We start from the raw sequence: 18,190 nt of genomic DNA on the forward strand, positions 1-18,190 counted from the left end.
GGTTAGTATGGCTTGCTACCCAGCTTTTTAGTAATGTGGGTGTGATATGTCATTCCACTTACCCCACCTCTATATATGACTATGCCACTTCTACGTGATCTGTTACTGTGTTTCCAAGGTGTCAAACCTTATGCTTACACATCTACTCACAGATTTACAATAGTTAAATGTACCATTACTTTTCTTCTGTTGTGCATCAGACATTCTATGTGACTGTCTATAGATAATTGTAATCTCCATTTGGATAGCCTTCTTTTAGAAATAAAATAGGTCTTATTTGTACATAATACATTAGTGGAAAAAAGAGTCATGATTAATCACACAGATGTCCCAAATATTATTCAACATGCCAGTGGTGTCTGATGCCATCTGCGTCTATTCACCCAGTTTGGAACATGTTAACTATGACCAGTTGCCTTACCTTGCTTCATCATTCTAGGCTGCACTTCTTCATTGAAATTCAGTAGAAAATAACAATTGCTTTATCAAATGGTAAAAAAAAAAAACAAAAAAAACCCACTTTAATATTATTCATCATGGATGACATTGTCATCATTCCATCTTTATCTACTATCCATTATATATATCAATATATATCATTATATCTTTTGTTTCTCTCTCTGGGTTCCCTCTATTCTCTTCCAGTCCCACATCTTTTATTACCTGACTTGAGAAGTTGAGGCGACATTACTGAGATCCTATGGTTAGAAGAAATGCCGGTATCCATTGCATACTTCTTCCTTAGTACAAGGAACCAGAATATATATACCCCTTTGGGCCCATCTCATCAACTCACAGAATACTTCAATTCCTTATCCCTAAACCTGGAACCCCAGGTAAGTATATCCTAAATCCTTGCCAGTGTTAAAATAAAGATACTCCAAAGGGAGTATTTATTTATTTATTTTTATGTTATGTTAGTCACCATACAGTACCTCATTAATTTTTGATGTAGTGTTCCATGATTCATTGTTTGCATATAACACCCAGTGCTCCATGCAATACATGTCCTTCTTAATACCCATCACTGGACTTGGACAAAAAAGCAATGCCTATGGAGCCAAGAGGAAGAGAGAAACACCCTTCTAGTAGTCATACCATCAAGAGCTTCCGGTCTATTGAATGGTAGGTGTCACTGCCAAACTCCCTCAATACATGGAAAACTTCCAGATGTAGTTGGATCATCCTATATGCGATATCATCTACTAGGAAAAATCATTCTCTGGAGCTTATTTTTAGGGTGGGTTACTGGTACTATTTTGTATATAAAAGCATGGTTCATGAGTATCTTCACAATAAAACTCCTGCTTAGTCAAGGCTTAAATAACTGATATGTAGGCATACTCTGCTCTCCCTGTCACATTTTCCACATGTTGTTAGGACTCTCCAAGCATGAGAACAATTGCTTCTCCTAGAGTGAGTTCTGGGAAGGGTACCTATTTACTGATATACTGTGGCTTGTGTCAGAAAATTGGACTTTTGGTAGATTATATTAAAATAGCCACTGCCTGCTGAAAATTTAACAGCCACGCAATTGAATGGTTCGTGGTCAAGGTTTTAGAAAAGCGAATGGTGACCTTGTAGAGATGCAAGCCACTTAATCAATAAATAAAGCCCCAGAAAGCTGAAGAAGAGACAGCTGGCACCTTGACATTCTATTTTGATGGTGATTTCATTAAATTTTGGAAAATGTATACTTGACTTAAGCTTTAGTTGCTGAGAACTGAATGAAAGAGGCAGACACACTATATTTGCTTTGTGCTAAATGAGTATGTTTAGTGAAATACCTGATTTGGTAACAATAACCACTATGTATACCCAGATGTGCAAATGAGTAGCTAGGTTTATAGATTGATGATAAATATGTGCAGAGAAATTAGGAGCTTAGTTAGACAATTAATCCACACATCATTTTCTTTTAACTAACAGGGCACATGGAATTCCTGCAAGCATGTTTCCTTGAGTTCCTATTGAAAATAATTTGGTTTGTTTTCCAACTTACTTTTCTTGAAAGTCAGAGAAAATTTACCTTGTTAAGGAAATCATACTCACCATGATAAAGAAATACAATGTACAGAATAACTGAATAATCACTTATTCCTAAGAAGAGAAAGCTTTTCTAAATAGGATCAGATCAATATACCTTTCAATCAAGCATTATATTTGTAATATTAGAATATGAATATGTATGAAAACTATAGGTACCCAAAGATTGTCTGCAGTTGCTAATATGTTTTGACAGGACTGTAATTTTGTCATTCCTTGACAAGTGTTGGAGACAGTCATGAAATACAAACTGTGGGTTGGCTATTTTATATGCTATAAAAAGAAAAATTGAAAGAAAAACAATCCCATTGAATCATGATCAAAAAGCACAGATCAAGGGTATTTAGTCCTTAGAAATGTGATAGTTCTCAAAAATACTTTAAAAAAACTTAAAGCGAAGCTAATTCTAAAAAAATTACTAATTCTAATTATTCTTATGAATTATTCATATGAATGGAGAAGAATTAATACTTAAGGTGAATTGTAACAGTAGATATGCATAATTATGTGTCTATCATATTGACTTCTATATGCTCTTACAAATGCAGATAAGAACAAGTAGAGTTCGTTTCTCTTGCTAAATAATGTTGATTACATAGTTATTGATATTTTAAAGTTATTTCACTTTTATATTGAATGTCAATGTATTTTTTTTACTTATTCTATCATAAAACAACACATAAGAGTGAAACAACATACAATCTATATACAATATGAGTACAGTTGTTTACCATCATTGTAAATTCTAAATTTACACCAGGCCCTCTTAGAAAGAAAATTTCTGAGTTATGCAAGGGTTAAAAGATGGAAATATTCTTTCATCAAATCTCATTTTTCCCTCTCTCTTTGAAGTAATCAGAAAGCTTATCATTTGTCAAAATAAACATGTAAGGTTAGAAAGGGCAGCACTGAAAAATGGTATACATTTCTTTTTCTGGACTAAACAACTTTAAAGGCACACTTAGATTCTGGCCATTATTCAACTCACCTTGGTATTGACTTAGTCTCATACAAAAGGACCTGCTTGACAGTTGCACAATTGTGTAAAAACATTCAAACTGCTACTATTACTAATGGCTAATTGAGAGCCTAGCGTTTGTCAGGCACTGTGTTAAATACCGTGCATATATCTCCTCACTCAACTAAACACACTATGAAGGGGCACTGTTATTATCCCCAATTTGTATATAAAAACATTTAAAATAAAAAGTCTAAATAACTAGCACAATGCTGTTTGACAGACTCTAGTTAGAGATTCACAGTCTGAGGGACTCTAGGATCATACTTAACTACTTACTGTGCCATCCTATGGTAGGTAAAATATGCTGCAGATACAATATTTAACTGCAAATAAACATTCACCTAAGAAATAAGCCACACTGAACTTGTTTCTGGACATGATGAAATTAAGAATAATGAGACCTAGAATCATAGAATCTTAGAGTATAAGGGGCTAGAAAGGTAACCGAGTCTAGCGAAGTTTTAGTGATTCTGTCGTGGGTCAGACATTGTCCCAGGCAAGGTGGATATACAGTTGTGAGGAACAACACAACACTGAACTGCACGGGTCCAGTTATATGTGGGGTTTTTTTCCAATAAATGCAGTACAGTACTGTAAACATATTTTCTCTTCCTTTTGATTTTTAAATACCATTTTCTTTTCTCTTAGCTTACTTTATTGTAAGAATACAATATATAATACATATGACATACAAAATAATTGTTCACTATTTATGTTACTGGTAAGGTTTCTGGTCAACAGTAAGCTATTAGTAGTTAAGTTTTGGGGGAGTCAAAGTTATACATGGATTTTCGATTGCATGGGGATCAGCACCCGTAACCCCCAAGTTGTTCAAGTGTCAACTGTAGCAGTGATTAAAACAAAGTTCTGCTCTCATGAATCTTTGTTAGAAACAAAGAAATAAGTAGAATGGATGATGTCAGAGAGTGATAGGGTTATAGGGAAAAATAGATATATTTCAAGGGAGAGTTCCTTTAGTGTGAGTATCAAGGTAAGGTCTCTCTTAGAAGGTGGCATTTGGGTTGATGCTGAGTAATAAGAGGGAGTCAGAGGTGTGGAATCTGAGGGCACTGAGTGTTCCTTCAGAGGCAATAGCCGATGCAAAGGTCTGAAACTGGAAAGGAGTGTTGGCATGTTCCTAGAGAAGAAAGATGGCCAGTGTGGCTAGAACACATGGAGCAACAGGAAAGAGGAGGGCAAAAGATAGGCAGGGACTGGACCATTTAGGGCCTTGTAGACAATGGAAAGGAATTTGGATTTTTCCTAAGGAAGAGAACACTAGAGTGTCAGGAAATGCACAACCTGATTTAGGTTTTAAAAATATCTCTCTGGCTGCTCTTTAGAGAATGGATTGGAGAGGCAAAAAAAAAAAAAAAAGTGGAAGCAGAGAGACCAGATGGAGGGTTACTGAAGAAGGTGGCATGAGTGATGATGGTACCTTGGACTCAGAAAGAGAAGTGGAAAGATCAGAATACGTTGTAGAAGTAGAGTCAATAAGATTTGCTTCCTTACATTGAGTTACAGTAATCTCCACATAATCTTTACCTACTGACTTGGTCTGGACCTCAGAGGAAATACAGAATAAGTTTAATACCTTCAGGCATTGAAAAGCAGCACACATGACCTCTCTGAAATCTCATATTGAAGAGCCCTTCTTCCCTCCAACGGTCTTCTGATACCTTGTTAACACTGTTGAATATCTTGGACACCTTCTACTGGTTACCTTCTTGTTTGGCAATGTCCCTTTTAAAAAGGGGTGCCGGCACTGACTAAAGCACTTCAGTGTTCTCTGACCCCTGTGGAGGACAGTGGGGCTATTTGCTCCTGGTGTACTGCATTTCTTTTAACAGAGGCTAATGCACATGAATTACATGTTTAGTGAAGAAAAGAGGTGGGGGATATAGTTTGAAGGGTCAGAACCAGGACTATCACTTGTCATCCTATTGTTGCAGAATATCTGTGAAAGTGATTCCCTTAGGTAAAGGGAAGCCGAGCTGGGGAGATGATGGTTTTCTCTGTAGATGACCATCTTAAGAGAAGGTGCTAAACAGATAACTAAATAAAGCTGCTTCTAAATAGATGTGCTGGGTGTGGGGGTGCAGTGAGGAGAGCAGATAGGGAAACAGGATAGGAGGGAGAGAAAGCGAATCAAGATTAATAATGAGAAAGCATTCTGAGGTTTCCTGTTCAAGGAATAGGGTGAGTGAAGTGGAAAATTCAGGTGAACAGAAAACAATTACTTTCAGTTGAAAGCAAAGGTAAACATGATTTTTGGAGTAAAGTTCTCTGGGCTCTTTAATGACCTTAATTGGTTTGACTCCTTGTTTTGCATCAGTCACAAATAATACTCCGTGAACCAAATTTTAATCAATCACTACAAAAGCGGTGTCTTAACTATGATTTAGCTAATTTGTTTCCTTATCAGTTATTTCCGTACCATGGTTCCGCAGGACATACAATAAGTCTATTAACTCTGCAGCAGTCTTAGGATGTGAGAATTTGTGGCATATTAAAACTGTCTCCTAAATGCCAGATCTGATTTTCCATCTTTGTTACATTTCATTTTTATTACTCTATGCAGAATATTGCCCTATTCTGTGAATGAACACCTGAAATTCAGAAAAGACCATGAGATGGTGGAGAGGGACATTTTGAAGAAGAAATTAACTTAATCCCTAAGAGAAAATGTGCCATATTCAATGAATGAAAATATATCAATCTATTTATCCTCCTCATTCAAGGAAGGGGTCTTTATGCACACAGTTCTCTTCTAAATAAGAAAAAATAAAATCATAATAGTTGATATTTAACTCTCATCTTTCTGATAATTTGTGCTGCAAGTGTTGAGTTGGAGGTAGAAGTAAATAGAAAAGCCCCAAACAGGGCCTCCACAACAGTCCTTTTTTGAGACAAATGATTCTTTGATATTCACACTCTAGATTATAGTAGAATATAATCCAGGAACCAAAAGAAATATATCATTAACAAGAACAAAAACAGCAAAATCTCATTTTTTATGCTTTCTAGGATTAGTAAGAATTTTATAGAAACTAATGTAATCATTTTTACAGCTTCCTGAAGAATAAATTTAAATAAAAAAGAATGATTATAAAGGCTTGCATCTATTAAGAGTTTGCTATGTGCTAACTTGCATGCTTAATGGATTGCCTTGATGCTTTACAAACCACCATAATTCATCTTTGCCAAGTGACCTAAAGAGACAGTATTTCAAAACTTTTGTGGTGCAAAATCATCATCTAAATTCATTAACAGGATACCCAAGTACCACACTTCATTGTACTTCCTGAACAACCTATGGCATTTATATGTTAATTTCAACAGCTTCACCATTCCACGTCAATTCAACGTCTGTATGGAGATTTTAGTTTTGGCTAATTCCCTAAAGATGTGTGAGGGTAAAAATATGCTCTTATACAAGGAAAAAACATTGAATATAATGTAGTTAAATATTCAAAATATTTTTGGCAAAGCGTGGCCTCAAAGATTAGGAATACTGTTGTATAGATCAGAAACTAGTTGAGATTTATTCTGTCATTTAACATGGCCTGGGACAATTTTTATTTAACCTTTTATAAATCAAATGGAGGGAGCTCATGAATTATAGGTAACACTAAGGTCTTCTGGTTAGAGAAGAGAGAAACTGATGAGAGTATGTTGTAGCAAGATAACATGAGACTATGAGACGGCATACAAGTGGCAATCAAGTTCCTATAGGAGTAAGTGAAAAGCAATGCATTTAGCTATCAGTTACATCCTTTTTAAAAATATAATACCTGAATATTTTTGTAGAATTCAAGACACTGTAACAGTTGCTTCTATAACCAAAAGTGTTAAAAAAGTAAAACCAAAGAGCAAACATTGTTTTGCTCATTTATAAAGTGAGATCTGTCCTTTACTGAAATGGTATATAAGGCAGTAACTAGCTATTGTTCTGCTAACATATATGAATACATACATACATAAAATGTCAGTGTGTTATTCTAAGTAGAATATACAGTTTCCAGTCTGGGTTCAATTGCTTCTTCTTTCATTCAATAAATCATTCATTTAGTCATTCATTCAAAACAAGATTTATTAAGTATTTATTATAAGTCAGACACTCTGCTGGGTATAGGAAGGGATGTGGAGATGATGAAATTACATTTCCTACCCTAAAAGATCTTATAATCTAATAGGGGAAATATACAAATAGCAAATGATTACAATATGATACATTAAGTGATTAAACATAAATTTATAGAGCAAAAGTAATGCATAAGAGATGAACACATTTCAAAGGAGAGTAGGAGATATTTTGCTAGCAGTTCAGTGTGGTCAAATGTAAGGAACAGGAAGAATGGAAGTGTGGTGGTAAAACAAGATACAGAAGAGAGGAGTGAGATTATGAGCAACCTGCTGTGCCAGGGCTCGGGTGTTTGCATGTTTGTTATAACAAGGCAATTAAAAGTCATTGAAAGATTTATGGAAAAATGGGCAAATGGCAATTATTAAATTCATGTTTCAAATAGATCAATACTTTTATGGAGACTAATTGGATGATATTCAAGTCCAGAGACAAAGGGCAAACCAGGGTACTACTGAAGAGACTGGGCTAAAAAATGAGGACTTTTCATGAAAATGAAGAGAAAATTGGCAAGATTTGATTACCTTCTGGAATGGGAGATAAGGAAGGAGTCAAGAATGAACCACATGTCTCTGAGTTGGGCAACTATGTAGATTATGAAAATAATACTCACCAAAATAGAAAGAGTAGGTTTGTTTTAAATTATATGGGGGCCAATTGATTTTGAAGAGCCTTTGTGACCTCCAAGAAAAGAAGTGTAATGCATATTTGAGTGCATACAAAGGCTGGACATAAAAATAGATAGCTATGCTGCAGATGGACTTAAAGTTCTCAAAATGTATATGGTAGTTGTAGTCAGGAGTTTGAATAAGAAGGAGACTAGAAGATTGTCTGGTGATGGGACCTTAAGTGTCTTCAACACTCTATCAACAATAGCACTATATTATAGATACAAATGTGTATATAAACACATTTTTTTCAATTTCACACCAAAAATTCATACAAAGTATGTTTTCAGGTCACAGAATTAAAATATTCTATAATACGAAGATATATAGAAAATTCTCAAGTATTTGAAAATTAAACAATACACTTCTATATAACTCATGGTCAAAGAGGAAATTAGAAAATATTTCAAACTGACTGAAAATGAAAATACAACATAGCAAAATTTGCAGGATGCAGCTAAAGCAATATTTACAGAGAAATTTATAGCGTTAAATGCTGTTAGAAAAGTAGAATGTTCTCAACAAATAAGTTAAGATTCCTGTTTAAGAAATTAGAAAAAGAAGAGCATTGATGAACACAAAGTAAGTAGAAACAGTAAATCATAAAAATAATAGCAGAAATCAATGAAATTAGGGGTGCCTGGGTGGCTCAGTGGGAGCCTGCTTCTCTCTTTCCCTGCTGCTCCCCCTGCTTGTATTCTCTCTCTCTGTCAAACAGATAAGTAAAATCTAAAAAAAAAAAAAAAAAAAAAAATCAATGAAATTAAAAAACAAAAATAGCCATAAAAAATGAAATCTTGCCATTTGCAGTGACATGGATGGAACTAGAGGGTATTATGCTAAGCAAAATGAGTCAATCAGAGAAAGACAATTATCGTATGATCTCACTGATATGTGGAATTTGAGAAACAAGGCAGACTCCTAATCTTAGGAAACAAACTGAGGGTTGCTGGAGTGGAGGGGGCTGGGGGGGATGGGGTGGCTGGATGATGGACAATGGGGAGGGTAAGTGGTGTGGTGAGCGCTGTGCATTGTGTAAGACTGATGAATCACAGACCTGTAACCCTGAAACAAATAATACATTATACGTTAACAAAAAGAATAATAAAAGAAATCATGAGAGAATATTAAAAAGCAACCAAAAATAGAAAAAAATACCAAAAACTGGTACTTTGAAAAATCAATAAAATTGATAAACCTGTAACTATATTAACAAAAGAGACAGAGAGGAAGGGAGGGAGGGAGAGAGAGAGAGAAAATACAAATTATAAATGTCAGGAATAAAAAGGGTGATATCATGACAGACTCTACAGACTTAAAAGTATAATAAGAGAATACTAGAAACAATCCATATGCATACATTCAAAAACATAGATGAAATGGGCCAATTTCTTTAAAGACACAAACTACCAAATCTCACTTAAGAAGAAATAAATAATCTAGATATAGATAGATAATGATGAAAAACTTAATGTATTCTCCTTAAGATCTAGAACAAGGCAAGGATGTCTTCTTCACCCCTCACTCTATTCAATATCAGACTAGAAGTCTTAGCTAGTGTTATAACGCAAGGAAAAAAATGAATGACATACAGCTTAAAAAGATGAAATAAAATCTGTCTTTATAGATAACTTCTCAAAGAATCTATACAAAACGTCCTAGTAAATGAGCTTAGTAAAGTTGCAGGATACAAGGTCAATATATTTTTATATGCTTGCAATGAGTTTGAATTTTTTTTAAATGCCATTTACAATAGCACTGGAAACATAAAATATTTAGATATAAACCTAAGAATATAATCTCAAGGTCTGTATGCTAAAAATTATAAAACACTGATGAAAGAAATCATAGCTCTAAAAAACGGAGAGATATACTGATTCATTATTAGAAGACTGAATACTATTAATTCTCTCCAATGTAATCCATGGACTTAACAATATGAATGAAAATTTTAGCAGAATTTTTGCAGATGCCAATAAGTTGATTCTAAAGGAACTAGAATAGCTGAACAATTCTGAAAAAAGAAGTAAACTCTAGGAATCACACTACCTAACTTCAGAAGTTACTATAGAGTTACATTAATCAAAAAAGTGTGCTATTGGTGAAGGATAGACATATAAATCAATGGAACAAAACACCCCAGTCATTGATTTGTGACAAATATGTAAAGGTAATTCAATTAAGAAAGGTTAATCATTTCAACAGATGGTGCTAGAATAAATGAATATCAACAGGTAATCTTATATCTCATACATAACTTGAAAATTAATGCAAATCAGATCATTGACCTAAATGTAAATATAAAACCATAAAACTTCTAGAAGAAAATATAAGAAGAGGTCTGAATGACCTTGTGTTTGTTGATGAGTTTTTAGATACACTACCAAAAACACAATGTGTAAAAGAAATATTGATAAATTAAACTTTGTCACAATTAATTTTTTTTTTTTTTTTGCTCTGGTAAACACACAGTTAAGAGAATGAAAAGAAAAACCACTGACGAGGAGAAAACATTTACAAATCACATTTCTGACAAAGAACCTGTATTCAGACTATAAAACAAATTCTACAAACACAACAGTAATAAAACAAACAACCCAATAAAATAAATTGGCAAAAGATCCAAACAGGCAATTCACCAAAAAGAATATATGAATGGCAAATAAGCACATTAAGAGATAGTTAATTAGGTAAATGCAAATTAAAACTATGTGATACCACCCATTCTTTTTTAAAAGAGGGGGAAAATAGCCCTATCGAGTTCTGACAAAGATGCAGAACATTTGGAGTTCTCATACATTGCTGGTGGAAATTAAAAATGGTACAGTCACTTTGGAAGATAGCTTGGTAGTTTCTCATAAAGTTAAACATATATGTACCATATGACCCAGCAACCTCACTTCTAGGTATTAACTCAAAAGAGATGGAAATTTAGTTTCATGCCAAAACCTGTACATAGATATTTAGAGCAGTTTCTTTTTTTCACAGTCATCCACATGTCCTTCGAATGGTAAATGGATAAACAGAACATGGTACATCCATACAATGGAATACTGACCAACAATAAAAAGTAACAGACATGCAACATAAATGAATCTTATGCACAATTTACTAAGTGAAAGAAACCAGACCCCAAAGACTATGAACTGTATGATGCCATTTATATAATATAATACTCTGGAAAAGCAAAAATACAAACACAGAAACAGCTAAGTTGGGAATGGGAAGGTACTGCATATTAATTACAAACAGGCAACATGAGAGAATCTTGTGTGTGATGGAACTCTCCTATAAGAAAATCTGTTGATGGATGCCTGCTACGTCTTTGTCCAAAACTCATGGAACCATATGCCAAAAAAGAGAGAGTTTTACTACATGTGAATTTTAAAGATCAACCAGGATGTTGGGGAAACCCAAGGAGGAATGCCAGCTGTAACAATGACTTTAACTGTTTTAACATAAATTACATAGCCACACTGGAAGAAGTGGGAAAGAAAGTAGTTGACTTAAGAAACTTGAACAAAAATATTTTGAGCAATACCATAATGCTAAAATAAAAGATCTATACAAAAACTATGTTGTAGTTGATAAATATATCATTCACAAGAGTGTGTTTAGCATTTATGTAATTACTTTACATGTATATTAGGCTTGAACAAATAAGTAAATATATTACAGATGAAAGCCAGGCTGCTAACTGTCAAAGAAAGAAATTACAAATAAAGAAAGAGAGAAGGATAGCACAAACACTGGGGTGCTGGTGTCATATCCATCAGTATGGAGTCATGGATTTTAGTTAAGATAGATCCATTGAGAAGCATCGATTATAGAGGTAGATGCTAGACAGATAGTTAACAAAGATGTATGCTTATGCCTGGGTTAGTATACATACATGTATTTCCTAGTTTTAGCCACTAAGAGGTATTAGAAGGAGCAGCATCACCATTAAGCACAACCAGTATCTAGATTTTTTTGGTTTCTAAATATTATTCTTCAACACAAGCAATCAGCAGTCCTTGAGAAGTGGTTGCTTCCAAGGCTATGGCAGGAAAGATACAAGATGAACCTGAAACATCTGTGGTACCAGGAAGGGAAAAAGCATGCAAAATAATTTTTTTTTTGAGGATGAGGGTACATCGTCCCATTGGCTCCTCATGCTAAAATCAGAACAACCTTAGTGACAAAATAAATAACATAACAATAAATAAACAACAGTATTGAGTATTATAACTCAAAAAATAAAATGAATATCCATGATTTCATATTAATATAAATAAAAATATGAACAAGCAAATGAGATAAAAAGTATAATGTTTCCCTATAGAAGAATTATAATTAATAAATAAGGAGAATGGAAAATCACCATTGGAACAGCATCATAATAATTGATGCAGGGAGGATTCACCTGTGGATACTAAAAGCAGTGATAAAAATTTAAACAGAAACAAGATATTTTCAGATTCTCAAAGTATCTTCCTCCAAATATTTATTTATCCCACAGGGGGAAAATAATAACCTTACAGTGGAAACTCTGGCATACACCACTTTAACCAAATGATCAAAATTACATCACAAGTCATGGGTATCCCTGTAGCATCCTTCCCAAGAATGCATAATCTTGATCTCATCATGGGAACACATCTGATAAACACAAATAAAGAGATATTCTACACATATATCCACCAGTACCTTTTAAATATGTCAAATATGTCAAAATCACAAAAAGACAAAGTTACCTGGTAGAGAAGACTAAGGAGACATGTGTAGTCTAATGTGTATTATGCCAATGTTCATTTCTTAGCTTTGATAAGCATATGCTCTTTCTGTATGCTGTTACCCAGACTCCCCTTTAGTTACTAGATACAGAAATTCTCTGTCACACTTTTGCAACTCATGCAAATCTAAAATTATCTCAAAATTAAAAGTTAAGGGAAAGTATTATTGAAGATATAGACCAATGGGAACTCCTACACTGATATTCATCAGCAGCATAAAATTAAATCGTTACAAATACTTTGAAAAACCACTTAACAGCCTCTTCTCAAAATAACCCTATGTTTGCCCTATTTTGCAATAATTCCACTTCTAGGGATATATCATATTATACAGATTTGTATGCACATGTGCACTAAAAGATTTACACAATAATTGTTGGTAACATTACTAAATATAGCACAAAGCTAGAAACAAGCCCAATGCCCATCAAGAATATAATGGATACATTTTGGTAGATTCATACAGTGAAGTACTACACAGCAATAGACATGAATAGACTACTCTTACATGAAATAACATGGCTGAGACTCATAAGGGTAATGTTGAATGGTAGCATCCAGACACAAAATAATATGCGTTGCATGTTTTCTTTTATATGAAATTCAAAAAGGGGCAAACTATGGTGTTACAGATCAGTCTATTAGCTCTCACGGAGCAGGAAAGGTCTCATGATTGCGAGGGGGACACAAAAGATGCTTCTTGGATGCTGGCTATCGTTCAATTCTTGAACTGGATAGTTGTATGAATGTACTCATTTTGCAAAATTCATCAAGCTGTACACAAGTTCCATGTACTTTTCTACATGCATATTATACATTTTAATAAAAGTGAAGTTTTTTGTTTGTTTTTGTTTAAGACAAAGTATCTTTGGCTGCTCTGTTGTGAATAGACCTTAGGGATGCCAGTGTGGAAGTAGGATGATCAGTTAGGAGAGAATTTCACCTTATAAAAAATAAAGATATTTTGTTTATAAGTTTTTTTAAAGGGAAATTTAAAATGCTGGACCACAACAGCATATAAATAGTAAAGGATGACCTGAAGTGTTCTGAAGTCCTAGTGTTCTTTAGAGTGGGTTAAGATTGCTTAATCTTTGTTAAGCATGAATGTTAAAATATCAAGAATAATTACTAAGAGAATAAAAATAGATTTTATTCTCCTAAAGAAATAGAGGGAAAAAAATGGAAGAAGAAAACAAACCTGAATCAATCAAGAAAAAAAAGCATAGAAAAGCAAGACAATGAGAAAACACAAAATAAGATAGTAAAAACAAATCCAAATATCAGCAAACATAAAACTGATTGAACTGACTTCCTTTCAAAAAAGAGAAGAATATTCAGCTTGGGGAATAAGTTCAGGCTTGTGGTGTTTCCAAAGAGACACACCTAACATGTAAGCTGTTAAAAGGTTGAAAATAAAAGGATACAAAAGAGATACTAAGCAAATATCCACCAAAATAAAGCTAGGGTATCTATGCTAATTAGTATAAATAAAAGAATTAGTAGAGATTAAAAAAGGGATTCACAACTTGATAAAAGATTCAACATAAGAATACCAGTATATTCAAAGCTTGTGGCACCTTATAAAATAGCTTAAAAATTATACACATCCACACACACAACACACACACACGCACAAATGCACACAAAACATACCAGAACCACAGAGAGAAGTTGGTACCTCACCACCACTGTGGGAGGTTTCCACACACATCTCCATATTATTCTTAGGTAAAACAACACAAAAACTTGAAGATAAAGAATACAACAAGCTTGATTTAGAGGGCATACATAGAACCCTGGATCTGAAACCAGAGAATTCCCATTCTTTTCAGGCACATATGAACAATATTTAAAAGGTACAAGAGAGGCAAATCATACAAAGTATGTTCTCTGACTAGAGTGGAATTGTTACAAAACAAAAACAAAGATATATTTAAAAATAAAAAAAAAAACACTTCTAAAAATTCACTGATCAAAGAAGAAATCATAACTGAAATAATTTTGAACTGAACAATAATGACAATATTTCATATCAAAACTTTGAGATGCAATGCCAGTAGAAATTTAAGGGAAATTTTAGTCTTAAGTGTTCTAAATGCATGAGGCTAAAATTAATTAGGAAAAAAACTATTTGAAAAAGTAAGAACAATGTGATACAACTAGATCAGTTGCGAGCAGAAGTAGATGTGGAGTGGTGGGAGAGAAAGAAAGAGTCTCAGTAAAGAAGGATTTGCCATTATTTTCATTATTTGTGAAAAATGCTGAGTATCTATAGAATTGCTAATTGCTGAAGAGAAGTTACAGGTATGAAAGTGTCCCTGCTTTTAAGGAAGATTATACAAGTCACAAGAAAAAAATGAGGATTAGTCAGGTGGAGCAGAGATTTGGAAACAAAGCCTGAAGAGTTATAGCTCAGTTGTAGTGACCGGAATGTGTAAGACAGGGCAGCCCGCACCTGCAGTGATTCAGACAGAGACAACAACAATGGCTTGCCTCCAGGGATGGGGACAGGGGAGAAAAACAACATGTGTCCTTCAGCAGATTCCTGCTTCAGATAAATAGGAAGGCGGAAGAGCTTTCTATGAAGAGACTGGGCAGGTGGGAAGTTTGGTTTACCATGATTCAGAGGTAGCAGAGGCAGGAAAGAAAATGGTTGGGAGGGAATACAGAAGTGGGAGAATGAATCTGGGAAGAACTGCATGACAGTGCTAGACTGAGTGGACCTCAGGGGAACCATCAGCAGAGACTTTCCCATGGACTTTGGCCAAGACAAAGAGAATGTGAGGCATGAGGCATTTTCCCTCCTTAAGGTTCTAAATAAAACTCAGGAATGTTGTATTAAGACTCCTGCAGGCTAAAGCTCCTAAAATGCCGTAAGCTTGGTTATTCTGGCAAAATGTAGCCTTTGGCCAAAGTTCTAATAAAACACTGTCAAGAAAGGATTAAGGACTTGCTGAAATTCTTCTGGCAAAAAGGTAGCAAATCATAGGAGTCCAGCAACTCAGAATCAACTGGAGCCTAATTTGGTCCCACATCAGAAGAATCCACCCCTGCCGCATAGATAATGGTTTAATTGGTTTCTAAGAACTTTTCTTGGGGTGGATCTCTGGTAAGAGTCGATTCTGGCCTCAACTGATGGATCCAGGTTGTATCGTCCCAACACTTAATAGTTGTGTGGCCTAGATTAGAGTACTTAGAAGTTCATAGCTTTTTTTCTTCATATAAAAAATTGTGAAAATGATACAGGGTTAGTGAGGTAGTTACCAATAATGTAGAAAGCACCCAGCCCAGTAGGCATCTGCCACATTGTAGGTAGTTTATATATTGTAACTCATCATTATTATTATTGCTTATGGCAGATTACCACTGTGTCTACAAATCAAACATACATATTTAAATGATTTTAAAATCATCAGTTCTTAAGAAAAAATCACCAGTCCTTTACCACACAGGTACATGACAACATTTACCTCCTAGCCAGAATCTGCCAGATCACAGTTTTACTTGCCTTACTGCATCCTGTTGGTAAGTTCCAGCTTCCTCTTCTGTCTCCTGTTATCCACATTGATACTGCCCACTTTCTTCCCCAGGGAATGTGGGGACAGACAGTAGGACTGCAGACAGCCTTTAATGCCATCCTTTATATGTTTGCTTTCATTCTTTCATGCTGCTCTCTGCTTCCCTCTCTGCTTTCCTACTCTTGATTCATTCGTTTATCAAACATTTGTTGAGGGGCAAGGTACTAGGTTGGACAGTAGGGATACAGAGTTGACAATGCACAGTCATGTCCTGCAGGATATCACAGTCCAGTGGGAGAAACAGATGTGAGCATATAACCACAGTGCAATTAGATAAGTGGTAATGGAAGAGTTTCCAAGGTACTTTGAGAGCACAAATGGTGAGGCAGCTAACTCTTCTGGGACAGAGAAGGTTTCAGTGAAGTATCTGAGCAACTTTTTAAAAGATGATTATGGGACCACCAGTCCATGAGGTGATAATGATGATGGGGAAGGGAGAGACAGAAAAAAGGAGAGTTACTACAGTCCAAGGGGTTGGGTAGATGGAGGAATTCCAGCAGAGAAAAGCACAGACATCGGCTTAGCTAGAAGATTTTAAGGGAGGCTTAGGGGAAAAAAAAGAAGGAAATTCAGGGAAAAATAAAATAATCTTTCTCGAAGATACTTTATTGGACTAAAGAAAAAGTAGTTTCTGTCCCACAAATACCTAAGATTGCTCAAGGCAAGAGCATGTGTTCACTATAATTCCTACTGAAAAGATGAAATCTTTGAGATTCATGTCATACTTTATAGAGATGCTGTGGTAAACAAAAATTATCAAGGCATCTAAGCATCATCTAGGGAAGAAGGTTCAGTTTAGTTTGAAGTAAACATATTTTCTCTTACCTTTCTCCTGCCTTCTCCTTGTATTGCCGTTCAGTAGGTGACATAGCACTCTCCTCTCCTTGCTAGAGTATCCTTGTAATGGAAATAAAGGACAAGAACTATGGCAAACCAGTGTCTCTATCTGCATCTCTAATGCCCTTATATACACTTCAAGACTGGGGAAAACATTTTTAAAAAGCTCTCACCACCTCTTCTGCCTCAACAAACAGTAACATTATAGCAAAGTAAGCCCAACCCAGTGAGGGCAACCAGCAAAAAACCCAACCTTCTGACTTGTCCCTTTAACTCAGCATTGCAAAACCAGCAGATTACACAGGAGATACTGCCAGAAAAAGCTTCCCTCAAGAGTTATTAGCAGCACAACCATATTTTAGGATAACATAGAGAAAAAAATGTTCTAGGAGTGTGGAAGTGCAAGGGGAGTATATTACTGAGATGAAAAATGGACAAATTAAGTTTTGACAACTATGCGAGTTTCCTTCTTTGTCCCTAAATTCTCCCCCTAGCTCTTACACCCTACACATTTTCTTTCTTTTTTTTTAAAGATTTTATTTATTAGAAAGAGAGAGAGAGAGAATGAATGGGGGAGGGGCAGAGGGAGAGGGAGAGACAGACTCCCCGCTGAGAAGGAAGACCAATGCTGGGCTCCATCCCAGGACCCTGGGGTCATGACCTGAGCTGAAGGCAGATGCTTAACTGACTGAGCCACCCAGGCACCCCCACCCTACACATTTTCTGTGGGTTTCTATCATTTCCTCATTCCTGAGGAAACAGATCTAGAAGAAAGTGGACTCTTCCCTAAGCTCCAAAACTCTTCAGAGTACCTTGGTAAGTTGATACCATATTCTAGACTAGGGAAATAGGACAGGAAAAGCAGAATACATTTGTATATGATTTTCTTACAAATATTTACAGAATTAGAGTCAAATACTCTAATTCTTAGCTACTGCTAAGGGTTTTCTTGTGTGAGTGTGGTTAATTTGGATTTGTTTCATCTTAGGTGAAGACTGGTGTCAGCAATTCTAGTGAATATTAGAAAAGTGTCAAAGAAAGGAAGGAAGGAAGGAAGGAAGGAAGGAAGGAAGGAAGGAAGGAAGGAAGGAAGGAAGGAAGAAGAAAGAAAGAAAGAAAGA

This window comes from Phoca vitulina, unplaced genomic scaffold, assembly GCF_004348235.1.
Source record: "Phoca vitulina isolate PV1807 unplaced genomic scaffold, GSC_HSeal_1.0 scaffold3, whole genome shotgun sequence".
Taxonomy (NCBI): Eukaryota; Metazoa; Chordata; class Mammalia; order Carnivora; family Phocidae; genus Phoca; species Phoca vitulina.